At 44.2% G+C, this 18,888-nt stretch overlaps 1 protein-coding gene across 1 annotated transcript in view; it reads right to left on the bottom strand.

Annotated features, from left to right (window-relative positions):
- GPR137C (G protein-coupled receptor 137C) overlaps positions 1-18,888 on the bottom strand; it is a 761,588-nt gene that overhangs the window by 373,942 nt on the left and 368,758 nt on the right. The window lies entirely within an intron of this gene.

Below are 18,888 nucleotides of genomic sequence, written 5' to 3'. Positions count from 1 at the left end.
CCCTGGTACAGTGGTCTTTGACCCTGCCTAGAATAGTTTTGTTACAGTGAGTATAACAAAAAATTGCCTTAGACAACCATTTGGAAATAATACGTTTTGACACAGGTTGTCCCTTCTTACCATCACAAGAAATTAAACTTTGATCCAAAGAACTGAAAGATTTACTTGTCAAGATAGCACTAAAGTTGTCTGTGGGCATCCAAGGTATGGGGTATCCTTTCTACCTCATTTTTAGGTTCAGGAAATAAAACTGGCAGATGGATAGCCTAAAATAAACATGGATACAATTTTAGGCATAAAGGAAGGAATAATTCTTAAAGAAACCCAGCCCTATGGAAAATGAGACTGTGTTGACTCACCATAAGAGCTTGAAACTCAAGATACCCTTCTTGCAGTGGTCAGCGCAATCAGTACATCTGTTTTCCTTATTAAGAAAGTACAGTTGTGTACACTTACCATAAATGTAGATGTTAGAGTGTATTCACTGCTGCAATCATTACATTTGGGTTATCCTGCTGGCAGGTTGCCCTCAGTCGGCCTGAATTCTAAAGTCTTGGGTCCTGCGTCGGTTGCTGTCGACTCTTCCCTGACGTCAGGTCGTCAGGGGTATAAAAGATGCAGTCAACACCATTTTCTTCAGTTTTTCTTGCCCTAGATGTCAGGTGCCCCCAAAAGAGTAGGCTAAAAATATGTAAATCAAACATACATGCACCAAAATAAGCTTTACCTTCATCTATAAGCAAATACACTACCTAGGTTGTATAGATTAGAGAAGTACCACTCGAACATCTACATTTATGGTAAGTGTACACAACTGTACTATGTTCTTCGTGTTTCACTGCTGCAGTCATTACATTTGGGTTGAGTCCCAAAGCTATGGTTGGAAGGCTGGAGCTAAACAGCATTAGGAGTGGCTATGAGGCCCTGCAGAACTGCAGTGGCAAAGCCTGCCCTGGATTTAGAGTAAAGAGGCAGATTGTAATGCTTCGTAAAGGTATGCACTGAACTCCAAGTAGCAGCCTCTAAAATGTCTTTGGTTGGTACTCCCCTGAGAAAGGCTGCAGAAGTGGCTGCAGCTCTGGTTGAATGTGGCCTAATGCCCTTAGGCACTGGTTTGCCATGATGCGAATAGCGGAAATGAATGCAGTGACCTATCCACTTTGAAATAGTCTGCTTGGAGATGGCCTTTCCTTGTGATGCTGTGGCATATGCCACTAGTAATTGTACTGTCTTTCTGAAATCTTTAGTTTTGTCCAAGTAGAATTTAAGTTGTCTGTGTACATCCAAAGAATGCAGAATTTTCTCCCCCTTGTTCTGTGGATTTGGATAAAAAGTTGGCAAATTAATAGTTTGATTGAGGGCTACACTGGATACCATCTTAGGCATAAATGTAGGGTTTGTTCTCAGAGAGACCCTGTCTGGATAAAAAATGATAAAGGGTACCACAGCCATGAGAGCCTGTAGCTCTGAAACTCGTCTTGCAGAAGTTATTGCTATGAGCAGTGCTGTTTTCCAAGATAAGAACTTTATATCTGCAGTAGCAGCTGGCTCAAAAGGAGGTAAGGTGAGTTTTTCCAATACATAATTGAGGTCCCATGCAGGTATTGGCACTCTCCTTGGAGGCCTTAAGTTTTTGGCTCCACTGAGGTACTGCCTTAATAAAGGATGAGAAAAGAGTGGTGGTTCTGTATTGTAATGAGCCGAAATGGCAGAGGCATGGATTTTAACTGATGAAAAAGATAGGCCTTTGTCCAGCATCTCAGTTAAGTATTGCAAAATCTGAGGAATATTTGGGACAGCTGTATCCATTCTTTCAGCTTGGTTACAAGCACAAAATCTCTTCCATTTCCCAGCATAGGATTTTCTAGTACTAGGCCTTCTGGCTTCTAAAATGACATCCATCACAGCTTTACTGAGAGGTGTGGTTTGTATGGCTACATTATCTGCAATGCTGCCAGATTTAGGGTCCTGAGTTGGCTGTGCAGAATCTGATTGTTTTGCTGGGACAGTAGATTAGGTATTTGTGGTAGGGTCCAGGCTGGGCATTGGGACAAGTTCCTTAAGCTGGGATACCAGTACTGGTGTGGCCAGTCTGGGGCAATCAGAATAATTTTTGGTTTCTCCTGTCTGACCTTTAGGAGTACCTTGGGGAGGAGAGGCAGTGGAGGAAAGGCATACACTGATAGGTTTGTCCAGTTGAAAGATAAGGCGTCCACTTTCCAAGCTTGTCTGTGATAAGTCCTTGTGCAGAATTTTTTTAGTTGATTGTTGTGAGTGGAGGCAAATAGATCTATGTCTGGGCATCCCCATTTCTTTGTTATCATGCTGAAGACTTGTGGCTCCAGGTGCCACTCGTGGGGATCCATGAGGTTTCTGCTTAGTTCGTCTGCCAGAGTATTTTCCTTTCCTGGCAGGAATTGTGCCTACAGATGAACCTGGTAAGTCAATGCTGTGTCCCGTAAGGTCATGGCTAGTCTGCAAAGGGGGTAAGAATGAGTGCCCCCCTGCTTGTTTATGTACCACATGACCATGGTGTTGTCTGTCTTTATCAGTAGTTGTCCCGGATGAAGTAGGCCCTTGAAGGCTGTCAGGACATTTTGAACAGCTAGCATCTCTTTCTGATTGATATGTAGATGCTTTTGGTTTGTGGACCAGGTGCCCTGAATGCCTCTTCCTGCCATGTGTGTGCCCCCCAGGCATAGTCAGACGCATTCGTCGTTAGGCTCTGCCTGGCTGGGCGTAGTGAGAATGGCTGTCCCTTGTTTTGGTGACGAGCCTTTGCCCTCCATCAAAACTCCTGTTGCAGGCAGGTAATGAGAGTAATCATTGTTTCCAGGATGTGGCAATGTTGTGTCCAGACACTTTTTAAGTACCACTGAATTTTCCTCATATGCAGTCTTGCATATGGAATTAGCAAGATGCAGGATGCCATGAAGCCCAAAGCCTGCAGAATTTTTCTTGCAGATAACAGGGCCTTTGTTGCCATTTCCTTGAAATAGGTAGTCAGTTGCCTTTGTTTGTCTGGAGTGAGATAAGCCATCTTGGCAGTTGTATTTAAGCTTGCACCCAGGAATATCATCTCTTAAGAGGGTACTAGTTTTTATTTCTTTTTGTTGACTGTGTACCCTAGGCATGTTAAATGTCTTTTCACAAATGTCAGATGCTGTATTAGAATGTCCTTGTTCTCTGCTTGTATGAGGCAGTCGTCCAAGTAAGGATATATTTGTATTCCTCTTTGTCTGCAATAAGCAATTACTGGTGCCAGGCACTTTGTGAATACCCTGGGCAAAGTAGATAAGACAAAGGGCAGTGCAGAGAACTGGTAATGCTTTGAGCCAGCCTTGAATCTGAGGTATCTTCTGCATGATTGTCTGATTGGGACATGCAGGTATGCCTCTTTTAGGTCTAAAGTCACGAGCCAAGCCTTGCTGCCTAGCATGAGCAGAAGCTGCTGCAAGGTCAACATCTTGAATTTTGGTATATCCAGGAAAGTGTTTAGAATAGATAGGTCCAGTATTGGTCTCCATGTTTTGTCCTTTCTGGGTACCAAGAACAGTTTTGAGTAAATTCCTTGCCCCTGCTCTTGCTGCGGCACTTGTTGAAAAGCCCTCATGTCCATGAGAGCTGCGACTTGTTTTTGAGCCTCTGTCCATTGATTTTTTTGGCAGGTCTGGCCAACCGTTTGCCCTTGGCAGGGTATGGAAGTGAAACTTGTAGTCTTGTGACACTGTTTAGAACCCATTTGTCCTGGGTTATAATGTGCCAATTTTGAGAAAAAGTGCTAGTTTTCCCCCTAAGGGTGCTGCAAGAAGATAAGTGCTTGGTGCAGGCAGGGGGAAGTCATTGGGTCTGTTTCCTGTATGGTTGTGATTTGTCTTCTTCACCTTTGGAGGTAGAAGCACCCCATTGCTTAGACCTGTAGGAACCTTGCGGCTGTGATCTGCCTCTAGGGCATCTGGATCTGCCCCTTTGAGGTCTGTCTGAGACTGGAAAGGATCAATTCTTTGTAGGCCAGTGTCTGCTAAATCTAGGTGGCTGTACCTGTAAGAAATCCTTGACCGTTTGCATAGATTTAGCTTTGTCCTCTATTTTCTTTAACACCTCTTCTGCCTTAACACCAAACAAGGTATCATGTTGTAATGGAGCATCTAATAATTTTGACATGATAAGGCAGATTTTGTTCCTTTAACCAAGCATGCCTCCTAATTACAGAACCCGTAACAGCGGCCCTGCAGGAGGCCTCCAGAGAATCAAAACCACATTGTAAAGTATGCTTTCCAACTTGTTCAGCTGCATGCAATAAATCCTGCATGTCTTTGTTTTCTGCACATTTAGAATTTACCATAATTTACTGTTTAAGCAGTGTCATAATATATTGCTGATATTTGAGCATATGAAACTGGCAATTTAAAGCCCTTATAGCAAAGGTAGCAGATGTGTAAATCTTTTTTCCCCATCTATCCAGTGCCCTAGAATCCTTGTCAAAGAGGGTAGGGTTTTTTGCAGTGGAAGCCTTGATCCCTTTGGGACCCTGAGAAATAGTTTCTGGGTCTGCAGTAGGGTTTTTGAAAATAAATTTATGAGAGTCAGGGACCCTGTAGTATCTGTCCGGCTTAACAGGGGCTGGAGGTAAGGGGTCAGGGGTCAGATTAGACTCTGAGAACACATCTACAATGTCTAACACAGGTGGAATAGTTAGAGGCCTGTGTTGAGGTAGTAAAAGGAAGTCTCTGAGCCTCTTCTTAGATTCTGAAAAATCTTGGCTTTCCCAGTGGAAGTGCTCCCTCATGGTATGCAAGGTTTCCCCAAAAGAGTAGTCCTCAGGAGGAAAAGCTGATGGAATTGATTCTTCAACATCAGAATCCTCATAGGGGGGAAGAGAATATTCCTAATCAGAAGAGGAATCAGAAGAAATGGAAACCTGATCTGAAGATTCATAGTATGTCTCTTGCCTAGGCCTCTTATCAGGAGGGGGATGGGAACCCCTGATCAAGGTAATTAAGTCTTCGGCCATTTTGAGCATCTGCTTTTTGGGCATGGAGGCCTGTCCATGTGGCTGTTGAACTTGTTTCTTTGCCTTTAAAGGTGTTTTAGTCTTTGCCTTTGAAGTCGGTTTAATATATAATTGTTTAGGTCTGAATACACCCTCAGAAGCCGATGCCTGCTCAGCAGCTCTGGACTCATCTGCGGGAATAATCTCCGAGGCTCCAATACCTTGAGTTTCTAGTGGCCTGGCCGACTTCACGTGGGAGTCAGTAGCGGCCTGCGACTCTAAAGTAGCAGGCGTCAGGGGCTGCGAAAGCACCTCACTGAGAACCGGCGACTTGCTTAGGAGAAGCTTCGTTGTCGGTTTTGGACCTCGGTTGCCTTTTTCTTTGTGTTTTTTGTGAACTCTGGTAGTCGGGATGGCTATCCAACATTGTATAATTAAATCTTCTCCCAAAATAGCTTAATTCAAAATCGTACCAATGCTTAATAGTGCGTTGGTTAAATCTAGCACAAAACAGACAACTAGAAATGTCGTGGTCAGGGCCTAGGCAAGGAATAGAGTAAGAATGAAAGTCCTTATGAGGTATTTGCTTCCCACAAGAAATACAATTATTAACTTTTTCTGACATCGGTCTGGAGCAAGAAAAAAGTTACCCAACGGGGGTACTTAGCGTTTAATGAAGACTTTGGATCTGAAACTCGAACACGAAAATCTCAGAAGTTGGCCGACTGGCACTTGTGAACTGCTTCGGGCACCGCGCGGCAAGAAAGACTAAAGAAAATGGCGTCGGCTGCATCTTTTATACCCCCTGATGACCTGACGTCAGGGAAGAGGCGACAGCAACCAACGCAGGACCCAAGACTTTGGAAATCAGTCCGACTGAGTGCAACCTGCCAGCAGGATAACCCAAATGTAATGACTGCAACAGTGAAACACGAAGAACATCCTCAAGTCAGACAAATCAACTGGTTCAAATGGATCAAGTGTTAGGTTCTCTACCACAAAATTAAGATCCCAAGGAGGGGCCACCAGTTTTCCTGGAGGCCTCTATGGTCGATAAATGAACTTTGATACCGGAATAGGAAAGGACATAGGACAGTAATTCACAAATACTGTAGAACCAGAGAACAATTAGCCCAAAATGTGTTAAGGTTATGTTGTTGGCACCAGCTAGAAAACCTTGTCTATTTGGTAATATTTAATTCTCTAGTAGCAGGCTTTCTTGCCTCCATTAGTACCTGCTGCACATCTTCAGTAAACAGGTGCTTAAAAGTAATTAAGACCCTATCATCCAGGCAGTCAGCTGAAGCCGATGTTGGGGTGTATCAAATACTCTTGTTCTTGAGTGAGTAGATCCAGTCTGCGAGGAAGCTTGTGGTAAATCCCGCTGGCCATTTCCAACAGAAGGCAGAACCATGGTTACCTGAGCTAGAAGGAAGTCATTACAATAATCTTGGGGATTCCTTCTGAATCTTCATAAGTACTCTAGATATTAGTGGAAAAAGTAGAAAAGCATACAGGAACATTTCTGTCCAAGGAAAAGAAAAGAAACACATCCAGAACAAAATGTAAGAAGGCCTGAAAGAAGGAAGAGAATCTTGCTAGTTAACTGTTCAGATAGGAGGCAAAGAGATCTACTTGAAGAACTCCACACAGATAGAGCAAATCATAGAAGACCCCTTGATCTAGTTTCCATTCATTAGAGTTTGCCCTGGTCCTGCTCAGCTTGTCTGCCACACAATTTTGCTCTGATGGAATGCAAGTTGCCTGTACAGTGAGACTGTGCTGTGAAGCTATATGCCAAGCTAACAAAGGATACAACCTGGTTCCTCCTTTCTTGCTGATGTACCACATGACTGTGGTTATTATCTTTAACCACATGAAGAGGTCCGGGGACCAAAGATTGTTCAAAGAGTTGACTGCCTTGATCACGGCAGGGAGATACTTGATCTTTATGTGCCTGCATCTGTCCCTGGTGTCCCACACCCCCTGCACTGCTATCCCCCTGAAACTGCTGCCCAAACAAAGTTTGAATGGCTTGTGGTGACTTGACTGCTTCAGAGCAGGGAGACCAGGGTATCTATTGTTTCCACCAAAACATTTATCTTCTGACATACCCCAGCACCGGAATTTGAAATGATAAAGGGTGTCTGATGCTGGGACCAAAGAGATTTCAGATACCACTGTATTTTATCATGTGGAGTCTTGCTAGAGGTATCATGAGAATCATACATGCCATGAGACTCAAAATCCTGAGGTATTCCCTCATAGCAATCAAAGTCTGAGTGAAGAACCTTAGAAATAGATCCAGATAAAGATCTATTTTTTTATACCTGTGGAAGAAATGTTCCTTGAATTGAGCTGTCAGGTTGGCATCCAAGAACACAATCCTGTGTGAATTGATCAAGAAAGACTTTTGAAAGTTCTCAAATGTACTTGACCAAGGTGAAACTAGAGGGAGAGAGATTCCTCACACTTTGGAAAAGACTCTGCAAAGATAAGCAAGTCATCTAAATAGAGAAAACTGTGGATACCCTGTAGCCTGCAATGAGCTACAAATGGAGCTAAACACTTTGTGAACACTCTTGCTGCAGTGAACAGTCCAAAGGTAAGGCAGTAAACTGATAATGTGATCCATACACACACACAACCTTAAACATCTGAAGTCTGGATGAATAGGATTGCGCTAAGCATCCTTTACGTATACTGTTGCCAGGAAACTTGAAAGAGTAAGAAATGACAGGTTGCGAAGGGACGTGATTTTGAATTTGGGCACTATCACAAAAGTACAGTTTTGTACCTACCATAAATGTAGATGTTCAAGTGCTAATACAGCTGCAGTAATCACATATGGGTTCTCTGCCGTCAGGCTGGTCCTCGATCAGCCGAATTCCAAAGTCTTGGTCCGGCGTCGGTTGTTGTCCCTTCTTCCCTGACGTCAGTGCGACAGGGGTATATAAGTTACAGCCGACGCCATATTCTCCAGTCTTTCTTGCCCCAGATGTCAGGTGCCCCCAAAGGAAGGCAACAGATAAATTATATATATATATATATATATATATATATATATATATATATATGTGTATAAATATATTCAAGCAATGCAATGTTATCAAAAAAGAGTAGTTGCAAGCAAATACACCATAGGAGGATAACCCAAATTAGGTTGTATGAGGAGGTGCTAGCCACTAGTCCTATACCTAGAGGGGAAGGAGGGAGGGAAACCTGTACTGCAGCTGTATTAACACTCGAACATCTACATTTATGGTAGGTACAAAACTGTACTATGTTCATCGTGCATACAGCTGCAGTAATCACATATGGGTAGAATCACAAAGCTACGCACAGGGTGGTAGGCACTAGGTAGAACTGGGATGAGCCAGAATGCCCTGCAACACAGCAGTAGCAAAGCCTGCTCTAGTTTTGGAATATAAAGGCAGGTGGTAGTGTCTAGTGAAGGTATGTACAGAACTCCAAGTGGCTGCCTCCAAGATATCTTTGGTAGGAACTCCTCTGAGGAAGGCTGTGGAGGTAGCTGTGGCCCCGGTGGAGTGTGGTCTGATGCCTACAGGGACAGATTTCCCATGATAGGAGTAACAAAAACGTATGCAGTGGCCTATCCATTTAGAGATTGTCTGTTTGGTAACAGGCTTCCCTTGAGCTCCTACAGCATAAGGCACAAAAAGTTGCTCTGATTTCCTGAAAGACTTAGTTCTGTCCAAGTAGTAATGTAGCTGTCTATGGATGTCTAAGGAATGTAGCAGCCTTTCCCCTTTGTTTTGAGGACTGGGGTAAAAGGTAGGTAAGTGTATGGCTTGACTTAAAGCTACCTTGGATACCACTTTAGGCATAAATGACGGGTTGGTTTGAAGGGAAACCCTGTCCTGATGGAAGATAAGAAAGGGCTGCACAGCCATGAGGGCTTGAAGTTCCGAAACCCTACGAGCTGAGGTAATGGCCAGAAGGAAAGCTGTCTTCCAGGACAAGTATTGCAAGTCTGTTGACGCAGCTGGTTCAAAGGGAGGCAATGTTAATTTTTCTAGGATGTAATTAAGATCCCAGGCTGGCACTGGTTGTTTCCTTGGTGGTCTTATATTCTTAGCCCCTTTGAGGAATTGCCTTAAAAGTGGGTGAGAGAATAACGGTGGATCCGTGTTGAATTCTGCAGAAATGGCTGAGGCATGGATTTTTATGGAAGAAAATGAAAGTCCACTGTTCAGCAGCTCAGCTAGATACTGTAATACCTGAGACAGATTCAGTTTTCTAGGGTCCTGTCCTTTTTTTCTCATTCCAAGAGCAAAACCGTTTCCATTTTGCGGAGTAAGTCTTCCTAGTAGATGGCCTTCTGGCCTCCAGAATGACATCCTGCACCTCTTTGGAGAGTAGGGTCTGCTGTGGTGTTAAGGAATTTTCCATGCAGCAAGACTGGGTGTTTTTAGCTGACTGTGAAGAGTTTTGTAGCTGTGCTGAGTCAGAAGAAGAGGCATTAGAGGTAGAGGCCAGGGAAAAGTGTGTGTATGCTCCTTAGGAGTGGGTACCAGTGCTGCCTTGGCCAGTCTGGAGCAATCAGTATCATCTTCGGTCTGTCTGCTCTTGCTTTCAAGAGTACCTTGGATAGAAGGGGCAGAGGTGGGAAAGCGTACACTGTCCATGCTGTCCAACTGAATGACAGGGCGTCCACCCTCCATGCCTTTGGATGAAAAGTCCTTGAACAAAACTTTTCCAATTGATGGTTCCTGTGGCAGGCGAAGAGATCTATGTCTGGCCTTCCACATGCTTGGATTATCTTTGTAAACACCTGTGGATGCAGCTTCCATTCGTGTGGGTCTGTCATATTTCTGCTTAGATTGTCTGCCAGCGTGTTTTCCAAACCTGGCAAGTACTGTGCTTGAAGTTCGATTTGGCATTCCAGAGCCAAGTTCCAAAGTGTCATGGCTAGTCTGCACAGGGGATATGAATGTGTTCCTCCTTGTTTGTTTATGTACCACATTACTGTGGTGTTGTCTGTTCTTATCAATAATTGTCCTGGATGCAGGAGGTCCTTGAATGCTGTAATTGCATTTATTACTGCTAGCATTTCTTTTTGATTGATGTGAAGGTGCTTTTCCTTTTGGGACCATTTGCCCTGAATGCACCTGCCTGTCATGTGTGCCCCCCAGGCGTAATCTGAGGCGTCTGTTGTGATTACTTGATTTGCTTGAGGCTTGCAGAATGGGAGATCTGTGTTTGCTTGACATGCTTGGGCCCACCATAGAAATTCCTTTTGCAAACATGGAATTATTGGTAGCATTGTTTCCAAATTGTGGCTGTGTTGAGACCATAGGCTTTTTAGATACCACTGAAGTTTTCTCATATGCAACTTTGCACATGGGATTAAAAGAATGCAAGATGCCATGAAGCCCAGAGCCTGCAGGATTTTCCTTGCAGTAAGCCTGGTACAATTTGCTAGTGTTTTGAAGTACTGAGTTAGTTGCCCTTGTTTTTCTGGCGTAAGATAGGCCATCTGGGTGTTAGTGTCCAAGTTGGCACCCAGGAAAGTTATTTTCTGAGATGGTGTCAGCCTGGATTTCTCTTTGTTGATTGTATATCCCAGAGAATTCAGTAACCGTGTTGCATAAGCCAGATGTTCCAGAAGAGTGTGCTTGCTGTCCGCTTGGATCAGGCAGTCATCCAAATAAGGGTATATTTGTATCCCTTGAAGTCTGCAGTAGGCAATTACTGATGCCAGGCATTTCGTGAATACTCTGGGCGCAGTAGATAAGCCAAAGGGCAATGCAGAGAATTGATAGTGGATTGAACCTGCAAGAAATCTGAGGTATCTTCTGCAGCTTTGTCAGATTGGGACATGCAGGTATGCCTCCTTGAGGTCCAATGTTACCAGCCAAAACTCCTTGCCCAGCATGGGAAGAAGCTGCTGTAATGTGAGCATCTTGAATTTTGATACGAGTAGAAATGTATTTAGGATGGATAAGTCCAAAATGGGTCTCCAGTCGGTTCCTTTTCTTGGTACCAGGAAGAGTCTGGAATAAAAACCTTGACCTTGTTCATGAGTAGGAACCTCTTGAATGGCTTTTATGTCCATGAGTTTTGTAATTTGTATTTGCGCCTCTGCCCTTTGATTGTGTAGCAGGTTTGGCATGCCTCTCATTTTTGGAAGAGTGTGAAAATGAAATCTGTAGCCTCTGTTTATTATGTCCAGGATCCATTTGTCTGTTGTGATAATCTGCCAATTTCTTGAAAAAGCTTCCCTCCCAAGGGGGCTGCCAGCTGAGATTTGCTTGGCATGAAAAGGAGAAAGTCATTGGGTTTGCTTTCTGTGTTGTTGTGCACTGTCTTCGCCACCTCTTGGTGCTTGAGATTGCCATTGTCTGCCTCTATATGATCCTTGAGATTGTCCTCTGCCCCTTAAGCGCCTGTATCTACCTCTTTGGGGCTTGTCCGTGGCTGGAAAGGACCAGTTTTTTGAAGGCCAATTTCTGCTAAAATGAGGTGTCTGTACCTGTAGAAAAGCCTTGACAGTTTGCATAGATTTAGCTTTTTCTTCCATTTTCCGTAGTATCTCCTCAGCATTAGTACCAAGTAGCATATCCTTTTGTAAAGGAGCATCTAGTAGCTTAGCTTTAACATGATCAGGCAAGCTTTGTTCCCTAAGCCAGGCATGTCTACGAATGACTGCTCCTGTAGTAGCAGCAGCTCTACTTGAGGCCTCTAAGGCATCATAACCACATTGTAAGGTGCGTTTACCCACTTGTTCTGCACTATGCATCATATCCTGCAATTCCTTCAAATCTGGTTGTTCAGGTTGAGACATTTTGTTTAATTGTGATAACAGAAACTGCTGATATTTAAGCATATAGAACTGACAATTTAAGGCCCTCATGTCTAGGGTGGCCAAGGTGTATACCTTTTTCCCCCACCTTTCTAAGGATCTAGATTCTCTTTCAGAAGGTAAAGGGTTCTTGGCAGTAGATGCCTTCATTCCCTTGGGGCCTTGAGAAATGGTTTCAGGGTCAGCATTATGGCTTTTGAAAAGAAATTGGTGAGAGTTAGGGACTCTGTAGTACCTATCAGGTTTGACAGGTGCAGGAGGCGGGGAATCCGGATTAAGACAAGCCTCCGAGTAAACATCATCAAGTATGTCCAGAATAGGAGGTATAGCCAGAGGTCTGTGTTAAGGTAACAAAAGAAATTCCCTAAGCCTTTTCTTGGAATCAGAAAAGTCTTGGCCTTCCCAATGGAAGTGCTCCCTCAAGGTGTGCAAGGTTTCCCCAAAAGAGAAATCCTCTGGGGGAGATGCAGAAGGAATGGACTGTTCTGCATCAGAATCTTCATAAGGGGAGCATGAGAGTTCCTCCACATCAGAATGTTCTGAGAAAATGGAGCCCTGTTCAGAAGAGGGAGAGTCTTCCTCCACTCTGGGTCTCTTGTCTGGAGGGGGTTGGGAACCCCTGATATAGGAAATTAAATCCTCAGCCATTTTAAGCATCTGCCTTTTAGGCATGGGGCCTGGGGATGGGCCCTGTACAACAGGCCTCTTGGGATGCATGGCTGATTTGGACTTAGTGAAGGCCTTAATAGAAAAGGAAGAAGAATGTCTAAATACACCCTGGGTGGAAGTGGACCTGTCCACATTAGAAGGCTCAACACCCATTGTGGTTTCAGTGGTTGTAGTCTGAGTAAGGGCCGAGGTACCAGCGGTCTCGGGTACAGAAGACACCGCCAGGGAAGTGTCGTTGGTAGTCTGGGACTGCATAGGTGTCTCGCTGCGAACCGGATCACGTGTAGCCGGCTTTGGCGTGGTGTCGGTGGAGACCGCAGGCCTCGTGTGTCGGGTCTTTGTCCTTGCGTTTTTTGGATAAAACGGTAGTCGGAGTGTCCGACGACATTTTATAATCAGAGGCTTTACCAAAATAATGTTGGGCGAACTCCGCGCAACGCTTAATAGTGCGTTTATTGAAAGTCGCACAGAAGCGACAGCCCGAGACGTCGTGGTCTGGGCCTAAACAAGGTATGCAAAGGGAATGGAAATCCTTATGCGGTATTTGCTTCCCACAAGAAATACAATTGTTAACTTTGTCTGACATCGGTCTGAGGCAAGAAAAGTTTCCCCAACAGGGTACTTAGTTTTAAAGAAGACTTCGGTTTCCAATTTTTCGTAAATTCAGGAGCTGGCCGACCGGCACTTGCGAACTGCTTCTGCTTCGGGCACCGCGCGGCAAAAAAGACTGGAGAATATGGCGTCGGCTGTAACTTATATACCCCCTGTCGCACTGATGTCAGGGAAGAAGGGACAACAACCGACGCCGGACCAAGACTTTGGAATTCGGCCGACCGAGGACCCGCCTGATGGCAGAGAACCCATATGTGATTACTGCAGCTGTATGCACGATGAACATCAGGTTTAGGAAAGAATGATCCATAACTGGTCTGCAAGAATTTTCTTTCTTTGGCATCTATGAACATCCTTGAATAAAAATCCTTTCTCAGCTGGGAAGGAGGAACTGATTCCATCACACCTTGGGAGAGCACAGCACATGATGAAGAACCAGTGGAAACAATAGTCTCATCTGGAAGATTAGGAATGATCCCCTGGAAAGGAGTAATTTCCTCCCACTGCCATCTGTAACCTCGACTTAAGAATTTTCATAACCCATTTGTCTCAAACTATCTGTTACCAAAGAAAAACGTGGAGATTCAGACTTTCTAGAAGAAGAAAGAGGTCAGGGTGGGAGGGGTTCATAAGGTCTCTTGGACAGTCACTCACACTTGGACTGTCCTTGGTTTGGGGAGGTTCAAGAATTATTTTTGGAACCCTCATGCCATTTCTTCTTAAACTTCTGTTTACCTGTATTTTGTTGAGTGTTTTTTGACAAAACTGGATAAGTTGATAGAAAATCCTTGGAAAACTTGGAAAAGGAGAGCAGAAAAATCTCAGAGATTCCCTGGATCAGATTACTCCTTTCATCACACTTTTTGATCACCTCTGCAGCAGAGGAGGCCAAACTTCAAAACTATCCAAGGGAGAATTTAAAATCTCATTTTAACATCTGGGAGGTTCTGAGAATGCAGCCATGCAAAATTTCTAAAAACAGTATCAGTAACCACAGCCCTGAAAGAAGCATCAGAGTCATACACACACTGTAAACAATGACCTGTGCAACAAAAGAAACTAAGTTATTTAAAGCAAGTTTTTCCTCACAAGAAGAAAATGCAGATAAAACATTCCTCATACTATAAAGTACAGTTTTGTACCTACCATAAATGTAGATGTTCGAAGATCCACATTGCTGCAGTCCTTACTTATGGGTAGTCCGCTGTCCTCGGTCGGCCCGAATACCAAAGTATTAGGCTGACGTCGGTCATGGGCGCCTAGATCTGACATCAGAGCGTCAGGGTATAAAGGCGCATGACCGACGTCATATCCTCAGTCTTTTCTTGCCCCAGATGTCAGAAGACCAAACCAGAAAGGCCACAGCCAAAAACAGAATACCTCCCAAAAACATGCCCAACAACAACCATCACCTAAAGCATAGCACCAAGTCTAACTACAGTGGGGAAGGAGGGAGGGTAAATTGGACTGCAGCAATGTGGATCTTCGAACATCTACATTTATGGTAGGTACAAAACTGTACTATGTTCTTCATCTCACATTGCTGCAGTCCTTACTTATGGGTAGAATCCCAAAGCAACGGGAAAGGGAGGATGGTAAAAATCATAAAGCATTAGGGGCGCTAAAATGCCCTGTAAAATTGCAGTGGCAAATCCAGCCCTAGACTTAGAATAAAGAGGAAGGTGGTAATGTTTAGAAAAGGTATGCACTGAACTCCCAAGTAGCTGCCTCCAAAATGTCTTTTGTAGCTACCCCCCTTAGAAAGGCCGTAGAAGTAGCAGTAGCTCTAGTGGAATGAGGCCTGATTCCCGCAGGAATCTCCTTACCATGATGGGAATAACAGAAAGAAATACAAAACCCAATCCATTTAGAAATAGTTTGTTTTGAAACAGGTTTACCCTGTGAACCCAAAGCAAAAGAAACAAACAATTGCTGAGACTGTCTGAACTCCTTGGTTCTGCTCAAATAATAACGCAACTGCCTGTGAATATCCGAAGTATGCCAAATCTTCTCCCCTTTATTTTGGGGGTTTGCATAAAAAGTAGGCAAATGAATAGTTTGATTTAAGGCCACACTAGAAACCACCTTAGGCATAAAGGAAGGATTAGTACGCAAAGATACCCTATCCTTATGAAAAATTAGGAAAGGCTCCACTGCCATGAGGGCCTGTAATTCAGAAACCCTTCTTGCAGAGGTAATGGCCAACAAAAACGCAGTTTTCCATGACAAATACTTTAACTCGGCAGTAGCTGCAGGCTCAAAAGGTTGTAGAGTAAGTTTTTCCAACACAAAATTGAGATCCCAAGCAGGAGTAGGAGCACTACGTGGGGGTCTTATATTCTTTGCCCCTCTAAGAAATTGCTTAAACCAAGGATGAGAGAATAAAGGAGGGTCACAATCATAGTGAGCAGAAATGGCTGCAGCATGGACCTTTATTGAGGAGAAAGACAAACCCTTGTCCAATAACTCAGTAAGATATTGAAGAGCAACACTTAAATCAGGTTTGGAGACATCAAAGTCCTTTCCTTTGCTCCAAATAAAAAATCTCCTCCATTTATCAGCGTAAACTTTCCTGGTACTAGGCCTCCTGGCCTCCAAAATAACATTCAAAACTTGTTGTGGAAGCTGAGACCCTCCAGAGTCTAAAACAGAATATGCCAGGCTGTTAGATGTAGAGACTGAATCTTGACATTGAGGAAGTGACTGTCCTCTTGTGACAACAGGTGAGGAATCAAAGGCAGAGGCCATGGAGGTTCTTGTACTAAGCTCCTCAGTAGTGGGTACCAGTGTTGTCGAGGCCAATCCGGTGCTATCAAAATCATGGTTGGCTTGTCTTGTCTGGCCTTCAAGAGTACCTTGGGAAGAAGAGGCAGAGGTGGAAAGGCATATACATGCAGATTGTTCCAACTGAATGATAGAGCGTCCACCTTCCAAGCTGTGTGATGAAACATTTTTGTGCAAAACTTTGGCAACTGGTAATTTAGTGGAGAAGCGAACAGATCTATGTCTGGAGTTCCCCATAATACTGTCAACTGTTGAAATACATGAGGATCCAATTTCCACTCGTGAGGATCCACTATTTGTCTGCTCAATACATCTGCTAAGGAGTTCTGTGCTCCTGGTAGAAACCTTGCCTGAAGATTGAGGTGTAGATTGAGAGCAGTTTCCCACAGAATCATCGCTTGCCTGCAAAGAGGGTAAGAATGGGTTCCCCCCTGCTTGTTGATGTACCACATGACAGTAGTGTTGTCTGTTGGAATCAACACCTGCCCTGAGTGAAGTAAATCTTTGAAAGCCATCAATGCAAACTGGACTGCTAACATTTCCTTCAAGTTGATAAGCAAATGTTGGAGTTTGACAGGCCACGTGTTTTGCACCCATTTTCCATTGAGGTGTGCTCCCCAAGCCTTGTCCAAGGCATCTGTCGTTAGAATCTGACTCGCCTCTGGCCGGGTCACAGAGAGTCCCTTGTTTAGGTGACATTCCTGAGCCCACCACAAAAACTCCTTCCGTATGCAAGGTATTATCTGAATGACAGTGTCTAGATCTTGGCAGTGCTGTGTCCATACATTTTTGAGATACCATTGAAGCTTCCTCATATGCAATTTGGCATTGGGAAGCACCAGAATACAAGATGCCATGAACCCCAAGGCTTGAAGGACTGTCCTTGCAGTCAGCCTGGACCGTAGAGACATTTGATGGAAATAAAGAGAAAGGCTTCTTTGTTTGTCCGGGGTCATAAAGGCCATCTGGGAAGCTGTATTCAGTCTCACACCCAGAAAGCACATGTCCTGAGAGGGTACTAGACTGGACTTTGTTTCGTTCACAGAATACCCTAGGCATCTTAACACTGCCATCACATACTGTAGATGATGAAGTTCGTCCTTTTCTTGTGCAATAATCAGGCAATCGTCCAAATAAGGATAAATCTGTATTCCTCTTAGTCTGAAAAATGCTATCACTGGAGCCAGAACTTTTGTTAACACTCTGGGCGCAGTAGATAAGCCAAAGGGCAATGCAGAGAACTGATAATGTAAATTTCCAGCCCGAAAACGCAGGTACCTCCTGCAACTGGGCCTGATAGGAACATGAAGGTAAGCCTCTTTGAGATCCAGAGTAACCATCCAGTGATCTTTTTCCCAACAGAGGTAAAAGTTGTTGTAAAGTCAGCATCTTGAACTTTGGAATGTCCAGGTAAGTGTTGAGGATAGATAAATCCAAAATTGGTCTCCACGTGTTCCCTTTCTTTGGAACTAGAAACAGGCGAGAATAAAATCCTAGGCCCACTTCTGACAGAGGAACTGGCTGTATAGCTCCTATTAGAAGAAGTAAAGAAATTTGTCTGCGAGCCTCTATCCTTTGCCGAGGAGGGACGTCTGGCATGCCTTTGAAAGGAGGCATGGTATGGAAATAGAACTTGTAACCTCGGTTTATAATGTCCAATACCCATTTGTCCTGGGTGACTAAATGCCAATTTTGCTTGAAAAGAGCCAACTTTCCTCCCAAAGGAGCTGCCAGGCAAGAAGAATCTGGCAGCTGAAAATGTAGGTCATTGGGCCTGTTTACGAAAGGACTGGCCCCTGCCCTCACCAGCAGATTGAGCAGGCGAACTCCATTGTCTCGGCCTGAAAGTACTCTGAGCTCTGCCCCTACCACGCCTAGATCTACCCCTAGACTGAGAATCAGAAGAAGGGTCCACCCCTTAGTAGGCCAATTTCTACTAAACTTTGGCGGTTGTACCTGCAAAAAATCTTTAACAGTCTGCATAGACTTAGCCTTGTCCTCCATTTTCTTTAAGACTGACTCCACAGGAGGACCAAACAAAACTTCAGACTGTAAAGGGGCATCCAGAATTCTAGACTTAACATGCTCAGACAAATTCTGATCCTTAAGCCAGGCGTGCCTACGAATAACTGAACCAGTGGCAGCCACCCTAGAAGAAGCCTGTAAAGCATCAAAACCACATTGCAAAGAGTGCTTACCCACCTGTTCAGAAACATGCACTAAATCCTGCAATTCTTTACACTCTATGCCCTCTGCCAAAGCATCCACTTTAGACCTTAGCTGAGAAAGGAGGAAATTCTGATACTTCAACATATGAAACTGGCAGTTCAAAGCTCTCATTGCTAAAGTAGAAGAGGTATACACCTTCTTACCCCATCTATCCAAAGCTCTAGCTTCCTTATCCAGAGGAACCGGATTCTTAACAACAGAGGCTCTAACACCCTTAGGCCCCTGACTAATAGTTTCTGGGTCCGCCCTAGGACTCTTATACAGATATTTATGAGCCTCAGGCACCCTGTAATACCTGTCCGGTTTAACTGGGGCAGGAGGCACAGAATCTGGATTAAGGGAAGCTTCGAAAAACATCTGAAACAACATCCAAAACCGGAGGTATAGCTAAGGGTCTATGCTGTGGTAAAACAAGAACTCCTAAGTCTCTTCCGTGAATCAGAGTAATCCTGTCCCTCCCACTGAAACTGCTCCCTCATGGAATGCAGAGTTTCTGAAAATGAAAAATCCTCTGGAGGAGAAGCAGAAGGAGTGGAATCCTCTGCATCAGAATCAGAATAAGGAGGAAATCTTGAATGTCTTCAGCAGAAGACTCTGAATCATCTGAGGCCTGCTCCAAACTTTCCAACTCTGGCTCCACCCTGGGCCTTTTATCAGGAGGGGCATAGAACCTCTAATTAAAGTAATCAAATCCTCTGCCATTTTAAGCATGTGCTTTTTAGGCACAGACCCTGAAGAACCAGAACTGACACCAGAGGAAGGCAAGACAGACCTG

The sequence above is a fragment of the Protopterus annectens genome, chromosome 6.part0, assembly GCF_019279795.1.
Source record: "Protopterus annectens isolate FY-2018-M chromosome 6.part0, PAN1.0, whole genome shotgun sequence".
NCBI lineage: Eukaryota > Metazoa > Chordata > Ceratodontiformes > Protopteridae > Protopterus > Protopterus annectens.
The sequence above is the reverse complement of the archived record's forward strand: the minus strand, read 5'-3'. Positions and strand labels throughout refer to the sequence as shown.